The following is a 27,922-nucleotide window of genomic DNA, read 5'->3' on the forward strand; positions in this document are numbered from 1 at the left end:
GCAAGCAAAAACATCAAGTAATATATTCCACAAGACAATACCTGCTGCAAGAAGTTATGCAACAGCATCTGAGCAGAAAAAAAAGGGACACCTTTATAGGTATCACGGTGAACTCAGACAATCCATTACAGTGGCATCTTACTTGCAAGTCCAGGGAAGCTGAAAGTATGTATAAATGTTTGAAAAACTTTGAAAAATGTTATTTATCTTGGTGATAACAACTTTCCTCCACATTCAGGTGTTGCACATCAGCTCTCATCTCACATCTACCAAACCTGAAGACATACAAACATATTTATGCTTAATGCTGCATGCTACCTTCATCTATTTATCACTGTTCCATATCTGTCTGAAAGTATCTAACGATGGACACTCATTTTTACAAGACAGCAGAAAGACACTCTTTCTCCAAAGACTGTCCATTTCTTCATTTTCAATGAAGTTAAGCCTGTCTTTTTCCCTAAAATTCCCAAGTCTCTCACAGACCAAATCACTGGAGCACTGTGGAGTGTCTGCTAGTTGCCACTAAATTCAACTAAATACTGTTCCGAAGGCAATTTAACACTTGCTCTATTTTCATCTGCATAGTGCTAGGAAATGATTTTGTCTACCTACTTCTCAGCTGGCCAGGTAATAAGTGGCAAGAAGTGTCTAAATGTCCAGTTGCATTGCCTGGAATCATCTGATTGACTGCTGAGTTTCTCTGTCTCAAGTTTTTGAGGAATTGGTCTCAACCCTTGCTCAGAATTGCTCAGTCAGAGTCAGTAAAGTGGCTGTTGTAATATAATACTTCCAATAGGTAGAAGAATACTTATTCTGTGGAGAAAAAATGCAGTGCAGTATAGCCGAAATCTATTTTGCATAACTGTTTCCTACTGTATTTTAATGTTTTTTCCAGGCTGTGGTATGTTAGACAGATAACCTGTGTAAGGTAAGGAAAGTAAGGCCAGCTCTCAAGGTTAAGCAGAAGTTCATGCTACGAGCGTTACAACATCCAGGGTCAAACACGAGGCTGCATGATCTTAAGTAGCCAAGAATAGCAACAGCCATACAGACAGGTGAAAAGATGGACTTCTTTTTCCCGTGGCTGAAGTAATGCTGTACGCTAAGACATAAAGTCTTAGAGGCCTTGGACTACCAAAGTCACTTCCTAAGATAAGCCTGCACTGAATTTGAATGGGACCTCACAACGAGCCCTTTGAATCAACTATAAAAAGAGGTAGTCTAGGCTAAGCACAAGCCGTGAAAGGGAGCAGAGGGTAGGAAAAATTTATGACCAGCATGAACCTACTTTCCTACTCTGAGAATTTAGGCTCAAACAGGGGAGAGCCAGTTTCCTGCCTTGGAGCACAAACTCTTCGCTGCACAGAAGGCAGCTAAAAATTTCCTATTTCACTTAGGCAAGAAAGTTCTCCAGTCTTAGAGTGCGGCTCAAAGAGTGGAATTTCAAAGGATCAGGCAGAAGACACAGGTAAAATGTGTTCTCAGACTAGAAGGACCACTGCTCCAAACTCCTCTCCCTTAAAATTTCATTATATTGTTTATTCCCTTTTCTTTTTTACTCATTATAGCAGGATAATGGAGAAGAAAATGCTTTCCAACTGCTTCTCTGCTTGCAAACTCTATGACAGGACAGTGTGTTGCATTGACAGGGTGGCTGTTCTCACAGGGCTCTCCTGACATGCTCAGTCAGTATCCATGCCCAAGCACAGCAACAGAAAGAGCCTGTGTTCAGCAGAGGGGAGCTACAGACAGTTGCCCCCCTCCTCTCACTGCTTTCTGAGTTCAGTCCTTCTGACAACCGATGTTGACCAGATGGGCCCTAGATTTTAATAGCTGTGTGAAAAGAAGAAGGGATGTCTCCTGATGTGCTTGTGCTGAACAGAAAACCCACCTCAGGCTGTAACATGCCAAGAGTTGCCCATTTGAAAAACAAAACAAAAAACCTGGATGCTTTATATTAGTGGAAGCTGCAGAGTGGTTCACACTGGAACCGTGCACGCACACAAACACACAACAGGCCTCACAGTGCAAATGAAGGGGCTTATTAGAGATGAAAGAAGGCCTCACATCATCCCTTGTAAGGGACCATTGTCTCCCTTTCTGCTACAGTGGTCTGTGAAGCTGTGGGAAACAAATGACCTCCGAGCCACAGCACTGTGTGCAACTGCAAAAGAAAAGGAAGGGGGAGAGGGAGGGGGTTCTGTGGGAGGGCCAGCATCCTCACTCTCCAGTCTTCTAACATCCCCACCATGCCATGTGCCCTGTGCACAGCACAGAGGTGTTTCATGTGCCTCCAGCTCCTGCTGCAGCCCAGTCAGCAACAAAACTGGAATCTCAGCTGAGACAGCAAGACACCCTTCCCCACCAGCACAAGGAATTTTCCCACCTGGCTGCCCAGCTGGTTACTCAAGCTTAATGGTTGAAGGTATGCTACAGACCTTCTGCTTTTCATTTGTATATTTCATACCATTAATAAGGAACAAAAAATCCTGCTTCACTTGGAAGAAGGGTAGACAGGAACAAACAGAAGAGAAACCAACAACAAGTAAATGAAGCATTAAGGAGAAGGGACAGAAAGGATAGGTGTAGCACACAAAGCAATAAGTATCTATAGCTAATGCTTATCCCACGTCCATTACTGAGTTTCTGGTTATGAGAGATACTGGGAGATGCAAAGGTGAATTAAACAGTAGGCAAAGCACATGCACTCCCCACACTACTTTGAATACAAAAACCCCTCCTTTTTTTGTTTGCTTGTTTGTTTTTGGTTTGGTTTGTTTGCTCCTTATTTCTTCCAGTCATTTGATCAATCTTTAGTCTTTTACACCTAAATAGAAGACCACCCTCTTTATATTCAACTCTGCTCTGGAGAACGAGACTAGTATTTTTGATCAGACTACACTCTACCAAGACGTGAAGTCCAGCATCTTTGAGAAATCCATTGGTTCAGGAATCTAAATTTCTCCTAACTCATCAAAACAAAAACTGTGTTTTCCACTCAGCAGCTGATTCAAGATTTCTGCCTTGATATTTGGATATCAGTCAACACTATGAGAATAATCATCTCTCTGCAGAGCCTACAGTCAGACCAGGCTGCCAGAGCTAAACAGGATGCTCCTGGCTGCACCAGGGAGAGAACTCTCTTGGACCAAGAGAAAATAGCAGAGATATAACTATGTTCAGAACTACAGACAACATTCAACTCAGCTTTCACTGAATTTCTTCAAAACTTCTAACTATAACACCAGAAGGTTCATGCAGTAAACCACCACCTTTGAAATTACCATCTTCTTTACAGGGTAAAGAAGAAGAGAATATTATCACTATCATGATTTCTGTATTTAAAGATTTAGGAGATGCTCACACACTTGGGTAGTGCATGGAGATAACTGAATTTGCAAGGTGGTTCTTTTTCTTAGGCAACTCAAAAATACATGATATTTCTAATTAAACTGTATATAGCTGCATTACCAATAGCAACATTATTTGTAACACATTTTTTTAAAAACACTAATACACTTTTCCATGATAAATTCTCTTCGGCTATTTTGTTTAACACAGCTCAAGCTGAAGCCAGGCTCTTAAGCCCAGCAGTACACTGTCTGACTTGCAAAGGCATTCAGGAAATACCCAGGGCTAAACAAAACTGTTCTTAATTATTTTAAGTTCATAAAACCAGCTCTGTATAAGGTTCTGAATTCCTTTTAGTTAATAGAAATACCCCTGCAGCTGGAACCCAGACTACAGCTCTAGCCACCTCTCTTTCCAATGTCAACAAAATTTTCCGCTTCTGTCACAAGATTTTGACAGTTCTTACAACATCAATGAATCAAGTGTTGTGGTCTCTCTAGAAAGGCTGCATTATCCCCAGTGCACATAAAAGGGGAATCAGCAGAATGACAGCTTTGGGGTTGTTATAACCTACAGGTTACACTGCAAAGCGAAAAAATGGAGACGGGGAGAGAAGCACTGCCCTTACAGCTGGTCAGGGGCTAAACACATTCAAGTCAACCAAACTTGGATTAAAAGTAGTAAAATGCATCCAGGACACAGAGTCAAGTAGCAAGGAAAGTAAAAAGCTGGAAGAGCTCTCAACAGCCCTAACTCTCACAATCCATCAGCAGAGAGTAGAATCCGCAATGCAGCACAGATTTGTACTGACATATTTGTTATTTCCCAGAACAGGATTATGTACTGTCCAACGTAATTGTGAAAAAAAAAAAAAAAAAAAACCAAAACAAACACAATCCACTTTCAAACTTCGCTGAAGTTCTTCAAGAAGTTGATGGTAAAGCCATGTACAGAAGCCAGGTCTCCAGATGCCTAGCCCTGTAACTTCAGAATACTTCTGAAAAGACTTGCATGCATATGTAAACAATGTCTATATATAAAATACATGGACTGTATCTGAAAGCTTGGGAACTCAACCACGGTACAGAGGTCTGAGCCAGCAGCTGAGAAATAGGAAGTTAAACCTCTATAATAAAACTTGGTTTTATATACTGTTTTCCACGTTCCCTATTCTTGAAAAACAATAATTACACAAGTGGTTTTCACTGTCAGTTCAGAGTGAAATGAAAAACAAATCACATGAAGAAAAAGTAGTGAACTAGTAAACAGGATTGTTCACAACATTTTGGTTTTAGTAGTCTCAAGTAAGACTTGTGTAATATTTTCTATTTATCTTGCTGATGGTCATTTCAATAAGCACCTGCACACAACAAAGTTAATTAAAATTATTGCACAACCTATGAAACAAGATTTGCTAAACACAATAGCTACACAGTGACATGCGAAAGGCAGTCCATAACCTTCAGCTTAACTAATTCCAAAGAACAATAAACTAGATTAAATATAAACACTGAAACCCAGGAGACCACATCCCTGAGCACAGTTACACACTGCTTATGTACTCTGCAGGTAAAAAGCATGATCATAAAAATCAACAAAACTAGTCTAAGGAGAATCACTTCAATGTAGTGAGGCCAGCATAGGATCCCCAATACCATGCGTTCCTCTCTCCCCAGACCAAAGCAAACAAAGCCACTACAAAATGGAAAATAGGCAGTGTTGACTCATTCTGTAAGGTTCTTCTTTTTACTTGTATTTTAAAGTCTCCTGAAACAAGCTAAGTTGCTTTAGTTCAGCTCTAAGACTGGTGGATCAGCTTGCATCAAAAATAATCAGAGCAGAGTGAAGGTAAGCTAAATACACACACACTTTATTCAGTATTTATTATCATCCACTCCAATTATTTTCCCAAAGAAAATATTCCCAGATGACTAGTGAGTTGTTTAAAACTCTGTCCTGCAGCAGAAGCACCAATCTGGCTCTCATTTTCCTGTGGTTTCAAAAAGCAGCTGTTTGTGTTTACAGTCACCAGCAAACCATCCAGCTTTTTAATCAAACAAGAGATGCACGGGTACCTTTGCCCATGGCTATGGGAATCAAATCACTCTGGAAAACAGACCTTTTACAATATTAATAAGAGGCCCTCAGAGGATGCAGCGGACTAGAGAGGCATGCTTTTTGAGAAAACCAGGTTTACAGCTCGCAGCATTCTTCATACTGGCTCAATATACTGGGCTCAGTAGCAAACGTCAAACTCTCAGAAGGGCCCAGGAGTCAGTATTCTTTCCTTCTCCAAATAATGTTCTTTCTTTCTCACGTGCCTATGTCCTCCTCCTTTTTTCCTCATTGCATATGCAGAAACACAATAAAATAGTAATTCAGATCTACTATAAAATAAGTTCGGCAATCCAGAGAGGATGAAGATATTTTTTCTAACAATAGAGTACATTTTTCCAGTATGAACAACCATGTGATAGCATTTGTTTAGAGGTAAATCAGAACTGTGTTCTCACTATGTGAGCTCCTCTCCATATTTGACTTTAGACCTTTCCCTACTGCTGGCCTGCTTGGAGCTGTTGCTGACAACTACAAGGCATGCAACTGTTAGTTTGTCACAAGCCTAGTTGCTCATTTGTCTAGAAGTGAGTTAAAGACTGATACATCAATGGTGTGCGTCATAAGAATTCAGACTAAAACTTATACTGGCCAAGATTTCTGTTTCTTGCACTGGTATGTACATCAGCTATCAAGGGAGAAGCAAGTGAGTTCAAAAGTTGCAGCTCTAGACTTGGAAAGGCAAAAAAGTGTATCTCAGTGAGAAGTAATTGCATAGTTGTTCCTCTTCCTGATCATTGCCTAACAACAACAGCATACTCACCAGTTGTATTTTGAAACACAGACCTCTGAGCGACTCACTGACTTCTTTCCTTTATGGAAAGGAAAACTTAGGATACTCTTTGCCATTCCTGTTCACAAAGCTTCCATAAGAAATGGCTATCTAATCTCTGAAAACAGGATTCTACTTGGATGTTTTTTCTCTTCTAGGAAAGAAATACAGAGCTTAAAACAGCTAAGACACTAGAAAAGCCCACTAGAAGTGCCACAGGAATAGGCATGGGAGGCTTCAACTTGACTTGAAAGGAGCACAGTGTCTTCTCTTTAAGCCAGGTAACATGAGCTAGTTCAGTTAATGAAGTCTTCCTCATTCCATCAGGAATTTCAGGGCAAATTTGAAGACTTATGTCTTCAGAAAAATTTTAGATAGTCTCACAGGTGCTTCACTGAACAAAATCTGGTGAAGGCCACAAAAGAAACGTAAACACAGTTGAGCTGGTCTACAGACTGATGAAGGACATTGATCCAACAAATTAAAAAAAAAGGTATCACATGAGCAGTTGGGTGCCAAACTCAAAGATTCACTATGATTGTCCAAGTAACAGGAACAAGGATTCTCCATGTTCTGCCATTGTAAGCGGTGCTGCAGGTATCAAGAACCATTAAAAATTTGTTTTCCCGCAAGGTTACTTCAAGTAGAACACGGCTAAAACACTTAGTAAGTGGCAAACTGGAGACACTGTGTTTTCATTTTATGTGGTATCTGCTTCCTCTGGGATTCCCTAGCCAAGGTAGCGCATAATCCTTTTCAATAAAGCATCACTGTTCAGGCAACTCCCAAGACAGCAGCTAAAGGAAAAAATAATAACCCTTAGCAAAAAATACACAAACAACAATCTACAGTATAAAAGAAAGTCCATTTAGATACAAACTAAACAGGAAAATGACGTGTCCTGAGTCAAAATGAGGGGAAGCTGCAAATAAGTTCTGGGTCTCTAGAGAATAAAATAATTTCAGCCTTATGGTCACTGTCAGCAAAGATTTTTTTTATTCTATCTCCTCAAAACCTAAAGTCTGTGATCTCTATCAAGTGAGCATGAGGAAAGATTTATTCCCTCTTCATTAACTTTTGCCTTGGACACAAGTTCAAAATAGCACACAGCACCCTTATACACAAAGCAGTCCCTGGGTTTCGTAATCCAGGTTATCCTTCCCAGGCAAATGCAGTTTATTACATGGAGGAATGCCAGAAATTAGGTGTGTAAGTTTATACAGACATGCCACACTATTTGTATTGGACTGATTAAAAAAACAGCAAATGAAAAAAATAACTCTAAAGAAAAGAATCTAAGAACAGAGCATTCTTTATATATTTGTTATTTTGTTTTCTAAAAAGACACTTTCAAGGAGTTGAACATGTAATTATTTTCAAAACTTATAAATGAGCACTAATGAGTAAGGCAATTGGCTGAAAAATTCCTTTCCAGCTGAACTTCATGTGCAACTTATATTTAATTTTAAATATCTGCCTTCCCTGAGCTTTTCAATTCTTTACAGGAAAACACAGCAGTTGATACTGATTTCTATATTTTGTGTAATCCAACTCATAAATGCTCAATATATAACTTAAAACATTAAAATAACTCCACTTCTGTTGAAGTGAATGTTGTAATTTTTATTGATGTAGCATGAGGAATGCATGACAACTCCTCCTGACCAGGCCCATTACTCAACACTGAAATTTACTGTCAAAATTGCCTTTACCCTCAAAAAAAAGGAAGAAATTCAAAACAATACAAGGTAAATTTAATCATGCTGTAATTATAAAAGTAAAAGAAATTAACTAAAAGAAAAATGATTATTAAAACAACACAGAAACAAATATCTTCCCCCTTGAATGTTAAGTTACGCTTTCAGAATTCCTAAGATATAAATTCAAGAACTGTAAAGTTAGCCCTCCTCTAAATGTTATTGAAAGGATATACTCAAAATCAGAAGGATTAAAACACAGATTGAATATGAAGTACAGGCCTTTGGAGAATTTACAAATATTTTAATGAAAAGTTTCTGCCTCATGACATAAAGGGCTAGATAATACCTTCACCGTGCAAGTAGTTCACATTGAGCAGCTGAGGAAACAGACTCATGATCACAATTCCCAACTAGTACTCTCCTTGTTTTGATACACGAGACATACGTGACATCACTCCCTTCTTTACCTCATCAAATGCTTGTGGCTGATAGCTAGAGAAGTACCTGACTTTATGCTTCCTAGTCCTCTTCATACCCTTGCTCACTGTGAAACCCTGCAGCTGCCCCACTGGAGCCACACTGACTTTGTGAGCAGCTCCCTTTTTCTCCTATGGACATTCAGGTGAAGTTTGGGACAAGAGTTCCGTGAAGTGAAAGGGCACCCCAAAGCAAACAACATAACCAACGTGTATTAAAAATCGGCATTTACTGAAGAATCAACAGCCATATCTGGCAGAGAAAAACCAGTTTCCCATTATCAGTGGTAATCACTGATTTAACTCTGATTGGAAATCACTAGATTTCTTTTTCCTCTTCACTCTGACAAAAAAAACCTTGTCACGTATATGAACCCTTCATGTGCATAATCCTATCCTTCTTCCTCCCTACTGTATTTCACATATAGGACCAGATTTTACATGCTCTACTCAAAGGTCATCTCTATGAGTGAGGCAAGCAACTTCTGACTCTGGATAAGTTAGAATTGGAACATCTTAAAAACAATGCAAGCTCATAAAATGTCCATTATTATTAACCACTGTGAAGAATAGTTCATTTCTTCTAGTCCTGATTATTCATAATAAGCTAAAACTGTTGGTCAGAGAGTGAGTGAGGAGTAGGTAAAGATGAATGGGTTGATTCTTGCCTCCTAGACATACAGTTTATTAAGCTATTGTCTGAAGGAATGAAGAAATGGTAATTCATAGTTAAAATAAGCCGAGGTTACACTGGTACATGATCATTCTCCTGACAAAGCATAGAAAGAAAGAAAAACTTCAGCTTAGTGATGTGCCTCCAACTTTCAGTGCTGGCTGTGGCTGCTCCTCAAGCAGCCCTGCTTAGGCTGTTCTTGAACCTATAATTATGCAAAATAAGTTGAGGCTATGTCTAGAATTACAAAACCCACAACCCACGTTTTCTTTACGTTTTCTTGCTCTGTCCAGCAAGAGCTCCTAACCTAGAAACCTAAAATTACACTGGCTCTCATCAGACTTAAACTTCAAGAACTCAGCCTTCCTAAAGTGAAGTCATGCACATCTGTGATCATTAGCAAAACACTGCTGTTGGATACATTATAAAATGATGCCAGTGCTGGCTACAACATGAAACTGCCCATAGTTCCTTATTCTGGTAGTATCAGCATGCAATTTGTTGGATAGATTCTGTAATCCACAGATGAAGGCCGTTGTACATTTTGATTTTATCCAGCATTAACAGCCCCTAATAGCCTAGTTCAGCATAGACATAACAAATGAAAATGGCTTTAAATTATCCTTCCCCTGAGATGTAATTTCTTAAGAGAACAAACTCTATATGCACAAAGAGAGATTTCCAATGTAAACATGCGGTGGAAGCTAAAAACTGCAGTCAGATTTAGGGCAAAGCAAGGGATTAAATTTCAAAGACACCCATTTCTTTCCAGTTCACAATATGTATGTTCTTTTCTGATGACGTTTCTGCCTTTTGTGCTCAGAGGATCATGTCAATTAAAGAAGTCACTTTTTAACTTTTTGAGACCTTAATGGGCTTTGTCTTGTTTTCCCCCCTGTACTACTATGAGTGGGATGCAGAATCTACAATTGTTATGATTGGTAAATCCTAAACAGGACCAGAGTCATTACCAGCACATAGCTGTGGGCATTTTAAATTATCCTTTACATTTTCAGATGGACTCTAGAATTCCAACCAACTTATTAGCTAATTTGAAATTCTTAAACTGTGAGGACAAAAAGGAAGAGATAATGTGTAATAACTTCAGTATGGAAGATTCTTTGGTTTTTTTCTTTCTCAGGATTAATGTAATATCAGCCCTGATTTTGCATCTGATGACAAGCAGAGTCAGAAAGAAAAGTGCTTTACAGAGAGAAATCCAATGCTACTGCTAGAAAAACCTGTATTTACGAATGCAATACTTTTACTCTCTTACTTCTTAGCCCTCTGACAAAAAAACCTATGAAGACATTATATTGCAACCATTATTATATGAAGGTCTGACCTTACCACCTCTCATAAAAACACAATACCAGACCTACATTCAACACAAAACTTCCAGTCATTTTGCACAACATGGCACTGACTTACTTCAAAACTGAAGTTTAGATCCCTAAAGATTAGTTGCTTTTGTTGGTTTGTCTTTTCTGCAAAGACACTGTTCTTAAACATTGCTAACATTCAGTGCTGAATCAGTACACTAAAAATAACAGATTAATTATCTATTTGAAGATTATATGGTTTTTTTGTGTTTGGACACATTGAATCTGTTCTATTAGTAGAGAACAAAAATGCTTTTCATCAGATGAGGTCTACAGTTTCAGACTACTATGTTTAAAAAGAAAAAAATCCATATATAAATACTCTCTGCAGTAAACACATTTAAGGATACAAAATTAAACAGAAAGCAGGGAGAAAAAAGAGATGAAAATGGTAAATCTGGGAAGAAGAGAGGGGTGCTTATACAAGCTAACATTTGTATGTAAGAATTACGCACTGTAAGGTGGAAGCAGGGCTATCAATAGCACCATTTACAATCCAACAGAGCAAAAGTGTAGCCTGTGTGAACAAAGGATTAATTCTGTTACAATGATAAAGGTTTGTATGACCTGCAGCTTTACATATCTTACTCAAAAAGTTGTGTGCTTAAGTAATACTAGCTTTGTCATTAGTTCTGACACTACACAGGCTAGTAAAACCAGACCTAATCATATTAGGGTGTTCCTTTAGAAGGTTTATTTGATTGGTCCATCCTCTAATATTATTTCTCTTTTAAAGATTCCTCCTCATACAATAAAGTAAATGATACACTGCCCTCATATCCTTTAGGATATGCAAGTCACTCCTTCAGCAAAATTTATCACATATAACTTACCACCAACCACAACCCTGATCCTCTACTGTGTTGTGTTCCTGACATTTAATCCATAAAAACAAAAGATATATCACATTTTAGGAGAATTATGACACAGGACTCACTGGCCTAGGAAGTTTTTTTTACAGTCTCAGTAGAAAGTTTTATGTTTTAATGCTGGGATTGCAAATATCACATGGGGAAAGATGTGAGCCAGATGATGCGTTCGGCTAAAGAACAATTTGTGATACCTGAAATTTCCAAGTTGCCACCCTAACACATGCAAAATTTTGTAACCATATTCTCTCAGAATTATGACTACTGTCTCCATCTTCAAATTCTGTCCTGGAAGGGAGCACCTGAAGCTATTGGTACATACCTGTTGGCTCTAAAGACATCTTTGTTTGTTTTTTTTTTTTTTGTGGTTCCGTTGGATGGGTGTTTGTTATTACTGTTGTTTTAAATCAACCAATGTTTGACCAAAGACTAGTCTGCAATTTCCCAAGTAAAGTATTTCACTATTAGGCGAAAAAAGATTTGATAATCGTAACAACTCGGAAGAAAACCATAAAACGAATGATCATTCACCCAAGTTGCCCCAAGAGATTGCAAAATACTTCTGAGTGTGTGGTTATCAATTAATCTATCTACATGTATACACATATGCACAGGCACATATGTATCTATCTCTTCTATTATATACTAAAACAGCTTTGTGTTTATTTAGGAGAGGTTGATGGAATGTGAAAGTCACAGTTGTTTCAGACACTCATCTCCTGAAGAACATGTATTCTGAAAGATAACTGCACATTAGGATTTGATACTCCTGTCTTTTGAAGAAGCCTAGCTTGAGCAAGTATGGACAAGGGATTTAAAATATTTTTAGACCAACCAAAGCAGCTAAGTAAAAGGGCTTTACAAATGTAAGCTGAGAGTTTCCTTTAATTTTACTAAGTAACTTCCTTGTTCCTTTTTTTTAATTCTTCAACAGCTCAGAACAAACAAAAAAAAAATCATATTTGGAGAAACTACCTCTATTAAGCATGTTCTCTGAAAAGATACCTCCGGACAAAGATGATGGTGCATTTCTATATGGAATTGTTTACACATCATCAGGTATGAACAATGGTGAAATAATAACAGAACTGGACAGCACTTGCAATGAATGCAATCTATAACACAGTCAAGCTAGTAGCTGAACATTTTAAACCATCTTTACAGACACTGAAGAGACTATTGCATGCACTGGAAAATAAATTCACTTTCTGCAGTTTCAGTAATATTTATGAAGATGAGCATGGAGTGCAGCAACCAAAGAGAACAGAAAGATCCATTATCCTTTAACTTGGAACTCAGTCAAAAGGAAGTTAAAACCACCATTTCACCATGAGTTACTCAGGAGAGACAGTTATTTCTGGAGGAACTGAAGTTACACAAGAGAGTTCTGACAGATAACAGGAAACCAATTGAAAAATGAGATGTTAATTCACAGTAAGACACAAGCAACAGCCTCTGTTTGCTGACTCTCCTGCCTTCTTGCCAGATGTAGCAAGAACATGTCATTTGCAGGACAGATAACTTCTTTCTGAATGCACAAAAATCACAATGGAAGGTCACTTTTAATCTGAATCCTATTTCCAAACATAGCAGGGCTTGGAGATGTTGGAAAAGAAGCATTGAGAAAGAAGTACCCAGTTCCCTTCAAGAGGACAGAGAATTCCTTCATCTCTTCTCATCTGCAATCCTTCAATTCCTCTTACTGAGTAGGCTTGATCTGGCTTTTATTATGAGGTACTCATTGGGAAAAAAGGAACAACCCACAATAACATAAGGCTTGATGAATAAGAAGCATGCCTCCCCAAAAGAGATATCATCATTCACAGAACATTTTAAAGGTTACAACATTGTAGTTGGTATTTAATTTTGATTCAGAAAGTAAAAAAATACTCAAGCAGGAGTTCTTACACAAGTCAGAATTATAAACACTGGTGCAGAGACATAAGCTGCGCTTTCTCAGGGTGAACTGGATGAAGCAGTTTCAACAATTTTCTCTCCCTTTTAGTACCTTCCTTTATGCGTCATCTCATTAATCCAAAACACATGAAATTTGGTCACCCAAAGGAAAGACAAATCCAGAGGGTCTCTCCTGTGGTTTAGGCCTGCCATCTTTTGATTTAATATTTCATTTGAAAAAGTTTAACTTCTGTAAATAGTCTTAGCAAAAGTTTTTATATGAGCCATGGATTGCCAAGTGAGATCCTGAGTACTTCTTCAGCTGGCAAGATAGAATCCAAGGCTCATTCCTATTGCTTTAAATGGTTCCATGGTAAAAATATTCCTTATTCTAACATGACATAATATGGGAGAACACACGTATTTCTACTAGACACCTGCAAATTCTATCAAATGTCTTGATTGAGAAACCAACTTAATGTTTTACTTTCAAATAACCAGAGTCAACTCCTAAATGGGGACTTCAAGGATTATGCCAATTTGTGAAATGTATCACAACACGTTCATCTCTAGGTGTAAACCAGAGTTTAGCTGTTCTCAAAGAGGTTTGTGCATTTGGGCTGTGTTCTTTGACTAGAAGGGCTTCCTCTAGTCCTAAAGCTCTTCACCTTAATAAGCTGGGAACCTACTCTCTTGTGAGTACATACTGCCCCAGTTGCTGCCACCTCTTTACCAGTTTACAGTGCAGTTACCCTGCAGACCACTGAGAGAGCTTGGCCTACACAGGTTTTTCCACAGACCACCACTCCTGTCATCAACATGTCTTCATCTAACCCATGTCCATTAGAAGCTGGATGTTACTTTACTGTGTTAAAGACTAATTCCTTTTTTTTCCCTTTGAGGATCACCTTCCAGGTTGTCAGCCCAGTCCTGGCAGTTCTAGGTTGCAAGTTGACAACACCAGGGCACTGGGGACTCACACACTGGTAAATGGCTATAGCAGCTATTTTCTTATTTCTTATATATCCTTATTGTAAAGCTATTTACAGTGACCACCATTTCTGATAAGGAGAAAAATCTGATAGGGAAACCCAGACCGTGCATTCTTTGTCCTCCTCCTCCTCCCAGAACTGATATGTCAGTAGTACAGACCTTCTGGTTTCACTCCTCTACAGGACTAGTTTCCCCTGATCACTGAATATGCTGTTCTATTGTTTGGGACACCATCTCTGTGTGCCAGAGTCCTCCACATAGTTACATTGTCAAACTCACAAGTTTGAAAATAAATGCATAAATTCATGAGTCTTAAGAGGCTTTGCTCACATATCTGAGCACTTCCCAAGGATTAAGTAATTTAAATATATTATTTAAATATTACAGTTTCTTCTCTTCCCCACTTTACCCCTCATTAGATTTAGCAAAGCAGTCACATGTACTCAAAGATTTTTGAACACCATCACTGTTTCAAAGGTTTATTTTATTTCAACTGTGACTCTGCTTAAAAGATAACTGAACTCAGTCCTCAAAAAAGGTGACTTCTTATAAGCCATTGACAGTCATGAAAACAGAAAAGAATAAAATCCCATTTTATCTAAGTGGCTAATCAGGAGCTCATTCTGTACTGGATCAGTGCTTTTCACACCAATCATTTAAGTCTGCCAAACTATACAGAACCAGAGAGCAAAGGTAAACACATTTACTTATTGCTACGGAAGCATTGATGGTCACAGTACAATTCAGAAATCCCACTCAGAGACAAGTATTATTTTGAACATATTTTTGATGTCTATAGACCACAAATGAACAACTTTTATGATGACACTGACAGCAATCAATTTGAATTGTTAAGAACTATGCAGCAGTCACACCTCACCCCACACCTCCCAAATCTGACCTGTAGTTTCCATCTGAACCCTCTGCATCTGGCACACTTGCAAACATGCAGAGAGCTTCCTGAGCCATCCAGTGTCTCAGTGAATGGGGTTTTTTTGGTAAATATTACTGGCCACAGCTCAAAGGAGCTTTTCTATGCTTTTGATCTCCACTACAAACGCAAAGGACTGAGCAGCATGTGGCCAGGAAAAGCTGTATCCAGTGAGAGGCTATGAAAACTTCTGACTGTAGAGTCAGTGAAAAAGAAAGGTAAGCTCTTCCACAACAACTATTTGTACAAGAATTCTGCTTTATATATTCGGAAACTGTAATTTGCACCTGTTCATCCAACCCACAAGTTCTGTGAGGGCAAATTTCAGAAGGAAACGCAGATACACAAGGCTGGTTTGTGCACCTCACCAAGCTTACATGTCACTGCACGCAGAAACTAACAGCGTACACACATGCTAGGAGTGAACAGGAATAAGTTACTCCTTAGGCATAATGCCTAGAAAAATGAAGGAGTTTTCCATGAAAACTTCTAGAAAAACTCATATAAGTATTGTTAGTGAAGTGCAGAGTTGTAAGTATGCACTTTCTTTCATGCCTTAGGATGACTTCAGATTTTAATTTCTTCCACAGATGCATTTCTTCGCCAGGTTCTGACAAGGCTGTTCAGAAACCCAGTGATTACACTGCAAAAAAAGTTTCATGCCTTCATCTATAAAACATACCGAATGGAGTGCATTTAGCCGGCCTTTCATTTTCCAGTCTCATTTTCCATTACAGTAAAATCATGGCAGCACACACAGCCAGCAGAGTTTTCTTTTAGCATCTACTCTGGTCTACACCCCAAGAAGCTGGGTTTAACACTGTTTCTATACAGATGTTCCATGTGGTCTTAAATATATCAATAACTAGCATATCAGCTTCACAGGTGAGCTGCTCCAAAGTTGTCACCCACACTTGCTAGGAAGCTATACCTTTCTAAGGCTGAAGTTTACCACTTCTTCTTCCAGTTACTGCACACTCTTACACATCTGCCCACACAGCTGAGAAGACTGAACTGCCAAATAGCAATTCCAAGCATAAGTACCTCTGTAATCTCACATTGTCACCAGACTCCTGAAGCCTTATATGAAAAAGAGTTTCTACAACATGGACTGCTTTTTGTGGTCTCCCCTCCATCTTTGTATCTTCCAAAATCCGAGAATCAGAACTGAATACAAATTCCAGCAGAAGCTTACCAGTCTTGGGTACAGTAATAAACAGAATTACTCCTTTCTACTTGGCAATCCTGATAAAGCATACCAGGATCCCATCGAGAGGCTCTTTGCCAGAGCTAATTAGAAAGACAGCTTCTGCTGAGAAAGTTTCAGTGACTTTCCCACCCCAGGATAATCTCTTGATCATGGTTTTTAAGGCTGTTTCTTATGCTGTATGCACAAACTTTCATTCTTTCCTCTGATTTACATTGCCTTTATTTGGCTATAGTAGCACTACACTGAATGATGGCTAATCTTTTAAAGGAGCTAAAAAAACAGTCAAGAAGAGAAATAGAATAACTTTTTTCCATAAAAGTTGCGTGTAAGCATGTTATAAGTCGAAAAGGGGAAAGCCTTTGGTCCTGCTGTCCATCTTGGAAATTGCCTGGGAAACCATCACAATGGTAGAATGGATCTGGCACCATTCCAAAGAATTAAATTCACAAATGAAAATTAATCTGCTGGTATTTAGAAGGAAAGTGCCCCTTCATTCTAGCATCCCAGCATTCTTGTATGCATTATTACTTCAAATAATTTGGACATCTGGGGTAAGACGGACATCCGTTTTATTAATTGTTTTGAGTCACAAGCACTTATAGCTGTCTTCAGTACAGATTGGAACTTTCATTTTAGGGCAACAGACTGTATCTTGGAAATGAAAACACAGTCAAGAGGCACGTAACACATGGACTTACCCTGTCCACCATCAGGTATTTATCTGTAAAGCCCAAAGGCCAAAGGTGAAGCTTTAAAAACTATGTTACATTATCTTTTATTTGTTTCCTTTTGCAATGTTGGTTGCACAAGCATGTGAGTATAAACAGCATGATGCTTCCTTATCAGTGATCTCTCTCCTCCAAGACTTACTCAGAGGCCAGAAGCAGGTTCCCCACAATAGTCACTGACTAACTTCACAGATACTGGATTATCCTATCGGTAAGCCTGCTGGGAGAAGAGTCTGGACAGAGAGCAAAAGCCTTCATTTACAGATACATTCCTTCTTCACTAACAAGGAAATAAACTAATATAAGTATCAAAATAAATTACTGTAAACACACCTATGCACATAAATATATATGTATCATACACAGGGTCTTGAGTCTAGAACCACAGGGAACCTGCTGGTGGAAACTCTTAGTAAGAGATGGTCAGAAAATCAGGTCTATCTGCCAGTTTATTGCTACAACTTCTCCAAGCATTTTCTGCCCAAGTGCAGTAAAGCTCAAAAAACTGTGGTTCATCAACTGTGGTTACTCAGAGTCTCTGACTCAGTCTTTGGTCATGGAGTGAAATAGAGTTTTCATTGCTGGGTCATTAGTTTGGCCTAAATCATGAAACCAACTAGCTCTAGGAGATATGTTTCACTTTTAGGTCACTGTTTTGCATCCAGTACAGGCCAATAGCAGTTGAATGTTTTAACCATCAGACAGCTGTTTACAGTCTGATGCAAAATTAATTTGTCAACTCATCAGTTTCACTACATACTGCAGAAGCTACATCAATGACCTTTGCAACAACTTTAGAAATTCAACAAGGACTAAATGGGAGCCTGAGCTTCCATACTGATTCATTGGATGTGGAGTCTCCAGATGAAAGTTGAAATACAATGATAAGCCAGTAGAACAGCTTTTGTCAACCACTGCTTGTGTTTGACAGTCCAAGGACAAGAGGACAGAGACTGTGGTTTGCAGAGAGCTCATCTTAGTGCCTTACAATAACACTAACATCTATTAAAAAGTACAGTCCTAACTACTGTCCTAACTACAGATGCAAGTAGAAGCCACAATTGTTTGTGTCAATAGTCTGAAAGGACCAAAATTCTTTTCATCTTGCCTATATTAGGTGTTAGGAAAATGACCATGAGGTGGGATTTAAAACACTCTCTTTAAACCCACCTTGGTTACATCTGGTTAGTTACAGTAAGTTCATCACTGACTTTACGCCCAATTACTTTGTCAAGGAATGTCAACATTTGAAGGCTATAACTTACTGGTAGTTTAATGTTATCCTGGGATTAATATGAGAGAAGAGAAGTGGGCTGTGAATTACGAGGGGATGTGTACTGCAAGAGATTTGGCAGGCCAGGGCTCTCATTAGGCCAAAGTTTGGGATGTCCTAGTTCTGTATGTATGTTATTAATCACTAGTTGGGGCTTACCAACAAGAGTAATTTTTCCATTAAAACATTCATTGTTTATTTCTAGAGGAACAGAATTATCCTATCTGCAGAATTCAGATTTGGGGAAAAAAAACCCCAGAGTTTCCTTAAGTTCTGTTCAAAACATTCTGAAATCAGACAGAAGGTTCCAGAAGAGAAAGTATTTTTCTATTCCTGCTGTCAAGCAGCACTATTCCACTTTTACTAAGTATTTACTAACCTGAGTTGGCAGAAAAGATAATCTTCAAACCATCAGCACATTTAACAGCAACAAAGTAGATTTATAATTAGGCACTTAGCTATTAGGAGAATAAGGTCCCTGTCTTTTGAAAGAGTCCACAGTTAATAGATCAAGCACATACTGGAGATTCATCAAAACACGTAACCTTGTGTATAAATTAATAAAGAGGTATAACAAATGTAGCATAACAAAGAAGAGTATATATAGAAAATGACAGTAATGGTAGTCAGAAAAATGCAGAAGAAAACATAAAAGTACCTCCAAGTGATACTAAGACTATCACAGAAAGAAAATGGAAGGGAAGAAAGTACAGTTCTTTTAAAAGTAAGAAAAAATGTACAGGAAAACATTTTTTTCATACTTCAATTTATCCAGAAGCCTAAAATGAAGGGTCTGATTCTTTAAGCCTTGATTTATAAAATAAAACAACAACCCAAACCTGAAACAAATCAGAAAACCTTTATGCCCTTCAAGCCATTTTAACATATACTCCAGAACCTGAGTACCCCAAATCACCAGCTGCTTTCAAACAAGTAGGCTACAGCGATCCCGTTGAGCACTGTTCAACACATTTCTGCTAAAATTTTGAGGATAAACAATGAATGACACTATTTTGTATGTTGAACTTTGTAGTTCCATCAGATAAGAAGCTGATTGTGAGCCCTCTAACTGAACACATCTACCATATGGCTGTTTTAATGTTTCCCTTTGCAAGGAATTGAGAAATGGCAGGAAAGCATGACAGGGCCATTTTTAGGGGTTCATGAATTAAGAGATTTGGAAAAAAATCCAAAGGTTTGTTTCCTGCTCTATTTGTTCTGACAATTTCGAATGCAGAACCTGCAAGCACAACACATGTCTAATGTTGTTGGAAACAGGGATGAGGAAGGATACTCTATTAATATCAACTCTGTTGCCATTACATGGTCAAGTGAGACAAAGATAAAAATGGACAAAAGAAATGATCACCACTTGTTTTTTTAGGTAATAGAAACAGGATGCTCAGACACTGAAGGCACAAGTCCCTGCCCTGAAAATTTTACACTGACCACCATCAGTCAGGGCATCACATGATTCTACAAGTCTCCTTTTTACTGGCATTTAAAAGGTTGGTATCACTAGGTCTTGATGTCTTGATTTAATCTTTGAAAGACCAGTGTGTCAATAAGAATATGACTGCCTTGTTAATAGAATCAATATGGAATTGTGTCCCCAGAGATGGAGAAAAGACTGGAAAGGCAGCAGAGGCAGCCCATGAGACAAACAAGAGGTTTTCTTCTCAGGTTTACTATGAGGGTATGCTGTGTAATGTTTTGATCATCACTGTGCTCACTCCAAAACAGGTAGCACACACTGGTAACATTAAAATCTATGCCTGTCCTCTTCTTAAGTTTAAGACAATAATATCAAATGTAAGAAGATCATTTTAGCATTCAAAGTAATCAGGTGATGACAGGAAGCCACATCTGAGCATCTCAACTAAGAAAACCCCACGGAGCTTCAAGTGCCCATGACGCAGTCTTTTCCACTTAAGTGTAAAATAGGACATGTCACCTCACCCAGCACCCTGGACCACAGTGTTTTGAAGGTAAGAAAGGAGGAAACCACACTGCAAGGAGGAAGCGACAAATGAAGCTTTAAAAAGTTTGCAGGTTTAAACCAACTTCATCATAACCAGAAACAGCTATTAAATTCTGAAGCAATAACACATCATTAGCAATTAAACTGCTGAAACTGGGCAGCAATCTCAAACATTTTCAATGGCACCATTGAGTGTAGGAATTGCTGACCACTGTATGCAAAGCAACCACTAGCAAGGAATTGTTTATCAGAGCGATTAGAATATGGCATGCCACTACTACCGGTACCTGGTCAAAATGCAAGACAAGCACCACATAATTTCATATGGAACTAAGCAGCAGGGCCAACTGGTAAACAGTTTTATTTCTGTTTTATTCTTCACTGGTTTAGCAAAAGTAAAACCTTGCAAAACAACATTTTTTGGTTGGGAGGGTGCAAGAATGATGAGAGAGAGGAAATAAAGAAACATCCAGACAATAACCCAGATGTCATTTTGTGTAGCATGTCTCTAGTTCTGACCAAAAACCTCTACCTTGTCTCCTTTCTTGTGTTCAAGATTATTTTAACAGCAAAAACATATCCCCACAGAACACGTTACTTCTTTTTTGTTTTCACTGAAACCACAGTTGTCACAACAATTTTCAGCACAATCAAAATAAGTACTTTAAAATGTTGAAGTCTGCTGAAAATTCAGTGTTTTACAGACACAGTAAGTTTTAATAATTTATTTATTTGTTTGTTTAAAATGCATTTGATTCAAAACTGCACTACACTAAAGTGCAGGTGATTTTCTACCATCTTAGAAAGAACAATCACCAAATCCTGGGCTGAAGCTGGAATAAACTCAAAATTGATCTATATTGCATGGGCTCTTACATGCCACTATTACATGCCACCCTATTATACATGCCACTTCAACTTGCTCAAAATTACTATTCAGCCTGTTGGACCCAAATATCTTGTTAAAACAAGTAAGGAAAGCAAGGTATCTCTACTTAAGGGAAATCCACAGCTCACTGAAGTTTTACAAGTCCTTTACTCTGTCAGAATGGCATTAAGGTGATAGAGCCTCTTCTCATACATAAGATGTTCTCATCCAGACAAAAGATTTTTTTTTTTTTAGCAGAAGGCAGGTTCATCTCAGGATATATTTACACTGTGCGTGGTAAATACTAGAAAGAATAGCCTGTGCTGACCTCTCTGCCTCTGTGACTCATCTGCTGCTGGAACCCTCTGGAACAGCTCATTTCATGTAAGCTCACATGACCATCACAGCGGTGACTAAGAAGTAGACGCACCCTTGGGAAAAGAAAAACTGGGCAGGTTTTGACCGTAAGCCATGACAATAAACTCTAGGGCCATTAAGGACTTGATCCCATGCTGTTTGGAGTTACTTCATACTAACCTGGAGGAAAATAAGTGACCAGTCTTTGCTAGTTTGCAGAATTCTGGTGAACAGTCAACAGAACAAACTAAAGGCTCCAAGGATAGTGAGGTTTTTGGCATTTAACCTGAACCACCATGAACTCTTCCTCTTGAGATTCAGATTTGGTCACTGACAGGAACTATATTAGCTTGAAAGCACTGAAATTTATCCTGAACTTCATTCCTATTAAACATTAACAAGAAAAGATTTACAGCCTTATAAAGCTTAAAAGGTCCATCTTCGTAGTCACTTGTCCTTCAGCATGTAGCAGTTTTCAGTGGGTAACATAACTCTCAAACATGACAGCCACTGTTTCAAGTCTTAGAACATCAACATTATCAGTTTGAAGTTAAAACAGAGGAAACAGCAAGGAAAAAGGGAGTTGGGTGGGCCTTATGAAAGATCACTCATCAGCAGATGCTGAGGATGACCAGATCCCGGAATACAGTACTTGGGGCATTTGCTTATTGCAGCTGAGATATGCCTACAGGTCAAGGGCAGGCAAAATGTTGTATTTCATAGCATAAACAACAGTAAATAAAAGACACAGCAGCTCTGGTTTCAGCACAGATGAGCTTGTCAAATCCTACCAGTAGGATTTGAGCTGTTACCCTGCTGAAATGCATACCGTTGTTTCTTGTAATCAAGCATTACCTGAGCTCAGCAACCACAAGCTGGGCAACAGACATTACAGCTTATTAGTAACCTCTCTTACTGATCTTTGGAAGTGGTCTGTATTGCCTGACTTACAGAAAAACACACAAGAGAAAACACTCTATGTTTTTATTTAAGAAGCAAGTCCCCAGTAGTGAATAATTTGGCCCAACAGTGTCAAACGGCTGAAGGAGTTGGTGTTGATCCCCCTACAGCTACCTTTAAGTCCATCACTGTTCTGTTCCAAACTCACTTGCTCTGGTGAGAACATCCCTGCTCTGACTGTGGCTTGATGACCAGCCATTAGCTTAGATTCTTCTGCCTTCACAATGGCTTTGAGCACTACTAGATCTTGTTTGATTTCCTATAAAAATTCTCTAGTTGGTGCACATCAAAACCACCCCACATAATGAACAAACATGCAGTAAGCAAAGATCACTGAGGACTTGCTTCAAAATCTCAATGAAAACACCACTGCAGATGCAAGCTAAGAGATATTTGAGACACAGAATGAATCTTACTGGAGGGATCTGGTAGAACATGGTAATTTATGTACCTCTACTTTCAGTGTACTTGAAAAAACATAGCAACTCCTATACAGTATACATGCCCAGAATGTCCTAGAGCCAAAAGCCTCAACGATTTGAAATAGAAATCTGTATTCAGATTGGTTATCATTAATTTTAATTAAGAACCATCCTGCGTCACTTAAAGAGTTCTTCCTTAGACCCAGATGACAAAATCCAGCCTTCTGTTTCACTAAGCAAAACCAAAAACCAATGAAATTTCACAAGTCAAAATCTACCATATAAAAAAAGGAATGAAAATTAAAAGACAAGCAAGGGAAGCAAAAAACTTGATGAAATCAGATATTTTAGGAACTCAAGAATTTATTTATTTTGTGCATAAGACATCAAGATTTTTGCCCCAGTCCTTCAAAGCTACAGGAACATAGCTGTTGAAGCTTGAAATTGTAGTTCCATACCCTTTTGCTTTTAAATTAAACAAATGATCTCAGTTTTTGAAGCACTTTTTGACCCCAAGGAAACTATGCCATTAAGAAAGTGCCAGAAACATACTTAATTGATGCATGCCCCAAGAACAGCTCAAAAGAGGGCGGACATACCACATATAGATTTCAAGGAAATTACTGAAAAGCCACAGAGCTTCAACAGAACGTCATATGTGAAAACATGGCATATGAAAGACTCAGTATCAAAAGGGTAAATTGAGTTCAGGAGATATTAATCTGATTACTTAAGAGGTACTATGAAGTGGATATGCTCCCTTGTGCATCAAATCCAACCTGGACAGATGGAGTATACTCCATTTTCTGACATGTAACTAGTGCTTAAGGGACAATCAAGTTACAGATGCTGTTTCAAACAATTTTTTCATTTGGGAGTGGCATATGCAGTAGCCAGCCTGTAATATAAGATTTTATCACTATTTTCTTGAGTAGTTTACATACTCCACAACTTGACTTTGCTGTTCTCATATTCAGTGTAATGCTTTCTATGCACCTGCCTGACACAGAATCAGTCCAGCAACACCCTTAAAAAAAGCACTCCACACAGAGTTCTGAAACAAGACTTATGCTGACTGAATTCTGGGCTAATGCAATGCAGGTTTTTATCTAAATAATAAGGTATTTTTCTGCACCATATTGTCCTCTCTCCTTCCTGTCATCACTGGCAATTTCCGGGATCTATTGACAAAAATGTACGTAAAAATAAATTATCTGTTGCAGGCTCCTCCCCTTGTTGGATTTACGCAACAGTGCCACTGTTAAATATCCATGACTGTAAATTATGAAGTCAATGGTCTTGAATTATCAGTGAGCTATTTAAATATTACTACTTCAAATTATGGTAACAAATGCTTTCAAAAAAACCAAATTTGAAATCTATTTTCATTTTTGTTCACAAAATCCATTTAAAATTGAAGCAGAACAAAGCTTAAGAATCAGATCTCTAATTAGGACATCTGTAACTTAGTATTTTATGTTAAGGAGACTGTTTGCATGGCTTATCAAAGACCCTAGTCTTGCACACTACACCAGCAATCACACAAGGCCACCTTCTATTTATTTCTCCATCAGCATCCCACATCCGTATGACTGTGCTCATATGTACAAGCATATGAATAACAGGATTAGTTTTACAAAATATAGAGGAAGGTTTAGCCCATCTCCACTAGCACTTCTCTAAATAGATTTTAATTACTTTGGACATAGTTTTTAATTATTTCATCAGAGAGAGATAAACATCAATCCCTTCATTAAGGCAAGGGGTATTCAGGGAGAATCATTTTGGGAAGGCTGGCTTGGGGCAGAAGTTGCAGCTGGTACACATCCAGCAGTCGTGGCCGAATCAGCCACGCCGCGAGGGCGCCGGGGCTCGCTGCCAGCCAGCTGACGGAGAAGCAAGACGAAGAGGCAAGTCCATGAAGAAAGACTGAGGCAGCGTGGGAGGACTACGACCTTTTGATCTCCAAGATGTTCCTGATGTACCAAAGTGACATGTCAGCTCTAATAAGCTACAGTCTCAAACTGGTGGCAGGGGCCTACAAATTACTGTGAGATCTGAAGGCATTTGTTGTGATGATCCTGGCCTGGATGGGGCATATCAGTGCTCCTCCAGCAGGACTATTTGACAGTCTATCCCAACAATTCCCAAACCAGGGGTTGTAACCTCCAGCAGGGTCACAGCCACACAGAGTGGGGTCACAAGCCTGACAGAGATGTGATTGTTTATGTTAGTATTTAGGGTCGCAAGCTTGCTGGGGTGAGTTCACCACCAGAAACAGGGGCACAAACACAAACCATTTGGGAACAGCTGGTCTAACAGATTTCACGCTCAGAAACAACTTCCGGATATTCAGTTAAAACATGCCCAAACTACTGCCTTACATATACGTGTGCCAGCCTGAAACAACTCCCCTGCCAGGTATCAGACTGGTTCATATTACTCCCAAAGAATCATGGTTGCTTAGCCAGTAGTAGCATGTGTTTTGCCTTTTCCTGACAAATTTTCCATTGTTAACAGCGCAGCTATTCATACTTGAGCCATTGTCTTTTCTACCCTTTCTGGCACTAGTTAAGCACCAGCTCATGTAGGAATCTTTTGTAGACTGTGGCTCACCTGGGAGACTCAAGCAACAGCAGGACGTTTTAGGAGAGCAGAAATTAATATAAACATAGTCTTCCTTTAGTTAAGGTCCAGGCATTTCCTCTTTCTACCATTTCTTCACCCATCTTTCTGTACTGCATTGTGACCACTTGGGTTGCTTTTCTCCAAATACTTCTTAATTTTATTTTTTTTTGTATAGCTGATATTATGAGAAGTCTAGCAGAATCCAGATTAGATTAATTTTGTCTCTGTGAAGCATGCAAAATCTGCTCATACTCAAGGATCCCTACTTTAATTAAATTAAGAGATAATGCACCAACTATATACTGTCTCTTATTATCATGTTATGTTTAGGTTTGAATGTAACATTTTAGGAGTAGACTGTCACTGGGAAGAAGTTCATTCACATGCCAGAGTGCCCAACTTCAACCTCTAAAAAAGGTTAAGAGGTTATAAAACTTCCATAATTTAAGACAATAAATCATTATTACATAATAAAGTAGGAAATAGGCACAAATTAAGCAAAAACACCAATGTGCTCTTTTTACGATTAAGGAGAATCATCAATCACAGAAATTGCCTGAGATTACCAAGGAATCAGTTTTTCAAACATCCTGCAGTAAACCCAGAAGAAACCCAGCTGGAACTGCAACTAGAACACAGGCAACTGTCTCTAAAAGTATCCTCTGTCCCTTCACCCTGGCCTTCCCTTTTGGCATAACACCTGCATCTAGGGTCACTTCTAACTGGTTCAAATTCTGCAGGTGAGCCATATGCTTCATGTAATGCTCTAAGCCAAATATGATTCCCACAGTTATGTCTTCCCATAAATCAAAATCCTTCTGATCCCTCCCCAGTTCTCTGAGAAGAAAAATCCATTGCTGGCACAAAAACTCCAGAAGAAACAGGACTAAATGCTAAATATTATATTATAAATACTTATTTAATATTTTTTCCTCAACCTCTGTACAGATTTAAGGATAATCCACAGTGAGTTAAGACAGAATTTAATTGGTCACTGTCCACAGAGACAAGTGGTGTTTAGCTCTTTCCTACCCTTGAATTAATTTTTTACAATGTAATTTGAAAGATAAACTAGTTTGGAGCAGTTCCACCAACATTGGGATACAATGTTAGACTGCAGAAGGAATTTGGAGCCAGACCACGTCTCATTTTTCTGATTCAAACTACTGATTTGCAGGACCACAGAAAAAGTTCTATATTCACCCACATTGAAGTATGAGTTCATCTTATTTTTAAACATTTTTACGGCATAAGGAAATGACCAACTGCAACCTTGCTACAATGCTTCACAGCTATATGCCATCCACTGAAACTCAGTGACTGACCTGTGCATGCTCTCAAGCTTACTGCAGTTACAGGAACACAGGAATAAACTGGTGTGTGCAGCAGGATTCATGCAAACCCATTCTACTTTGCATTGGAAGGTGCAACATGTATTCGGCCACACTTCTTTTCAGCCGAGGTAAGTTACTTAGCAGTTGAGAGGTGGTAACTCCTAACCACTCAACTATGACTGTAATCACTTCTGTTATCGTGCTTCTGATTATATAGATTAGTGATTCCCAGCAAATGTACCTGAAGGCTTTTTGGATTACAAATTGTTGATTAATGATGGTAAGTCATATCACGTCTTCAGAAAGAAACCACAACAAAGTAGTAAAACTTTGTATTCTCTCATCACAGCAATTAGGAAAAGATGAACGGAGATTCTCTTAAACTGATATATAGAGGTCTTTGAATGCTCCTGCTGACAGTTTTCAACCTTTCCATAGTCTATATCAAGTGATTATGTATGTCATTCAGCTTGAAATTTCCATACACACATACAGCATCTGTAACACTGTTTTACTGAGAGACTTATCTTTTGATTAAAAAGCCGTTAAAATTTGGCTAGATGTTATTATGTCGCTACTTCCTACTTAGTGAAATATAGCATCAAAATTAGTACAGCCTAACATGACCACTCTTATTGTGAAATCTAACTGTTCCATATACCACCACAACCTTGCCTCATGCAGAAACAATCACAGTATCATTTCCCCTAATGGTTAATATCGTTTGTTCCAGGTCTTGTAATGATGGTGCACTTCCTTGTGGCATTCTCAACAAACAGAAAGGCTTTTTTCTTTCCACTGAAGCACTGAGGGGCAGACTCCACTACTGTTAAGAGCACAGAGTTACAAGAAACACAAACACAGTGCAAGCACCAGAATCAAATTGTATTTTGAGGAGGCACATTTTTCCCTCCAATATGTACTAATGAGTTTTATCCAGGTCACCCCTTTTTTCGGTGCCCACTGTTTACCTGTCGTGAAGTAAGTGGACTATGCTGAC

General features: G+C 38.7%; 1 protein-coding gene and 1 long non-coding RNA gene across 7 annotated transcripts in view; one reads left to right on the top strand and one right to left on the bottom strand.

Moving 5' to 3' along the window:
• Positions 1-27,922, bottom strand: part of LOC114061339 (DNA repair protein RAD51 homolog 2-like) — a 307,326-nt gene that overhangs the window by 224,368 nt on the left and 55,036 nt on the right. The window lies entirely within an intron of this gene.
• On the top strand, positions 21,657-27,876 carry LOC114061341. Its single transcript, XR_003572096.1, has 4 exons — positions 21,657-21,685; positions 26,120-26,328; positions 26,881-27,050; positions 27,656-27,876. It is a non-coding gene; the product is annotated as an uncharacterized LOC114061341 (long non-coding RNA).

This window comes from Empidonax traillii, unplaced genomic scaffold (assembly GCF_003031625.1).
Source record: "Empidonax traillii isolate 1590-97213 ecotype Southwest subspecies unplaced genomic scaffold, ASM303162v1 scaffold328:size603334, whole genome shotgun sequence".
Lineage (NCBI taxonomy): Eukaryota > Metazoa > Chordata > Aves > Passeriformes > Tyrannidae > Empidonax > Empidonax traillii.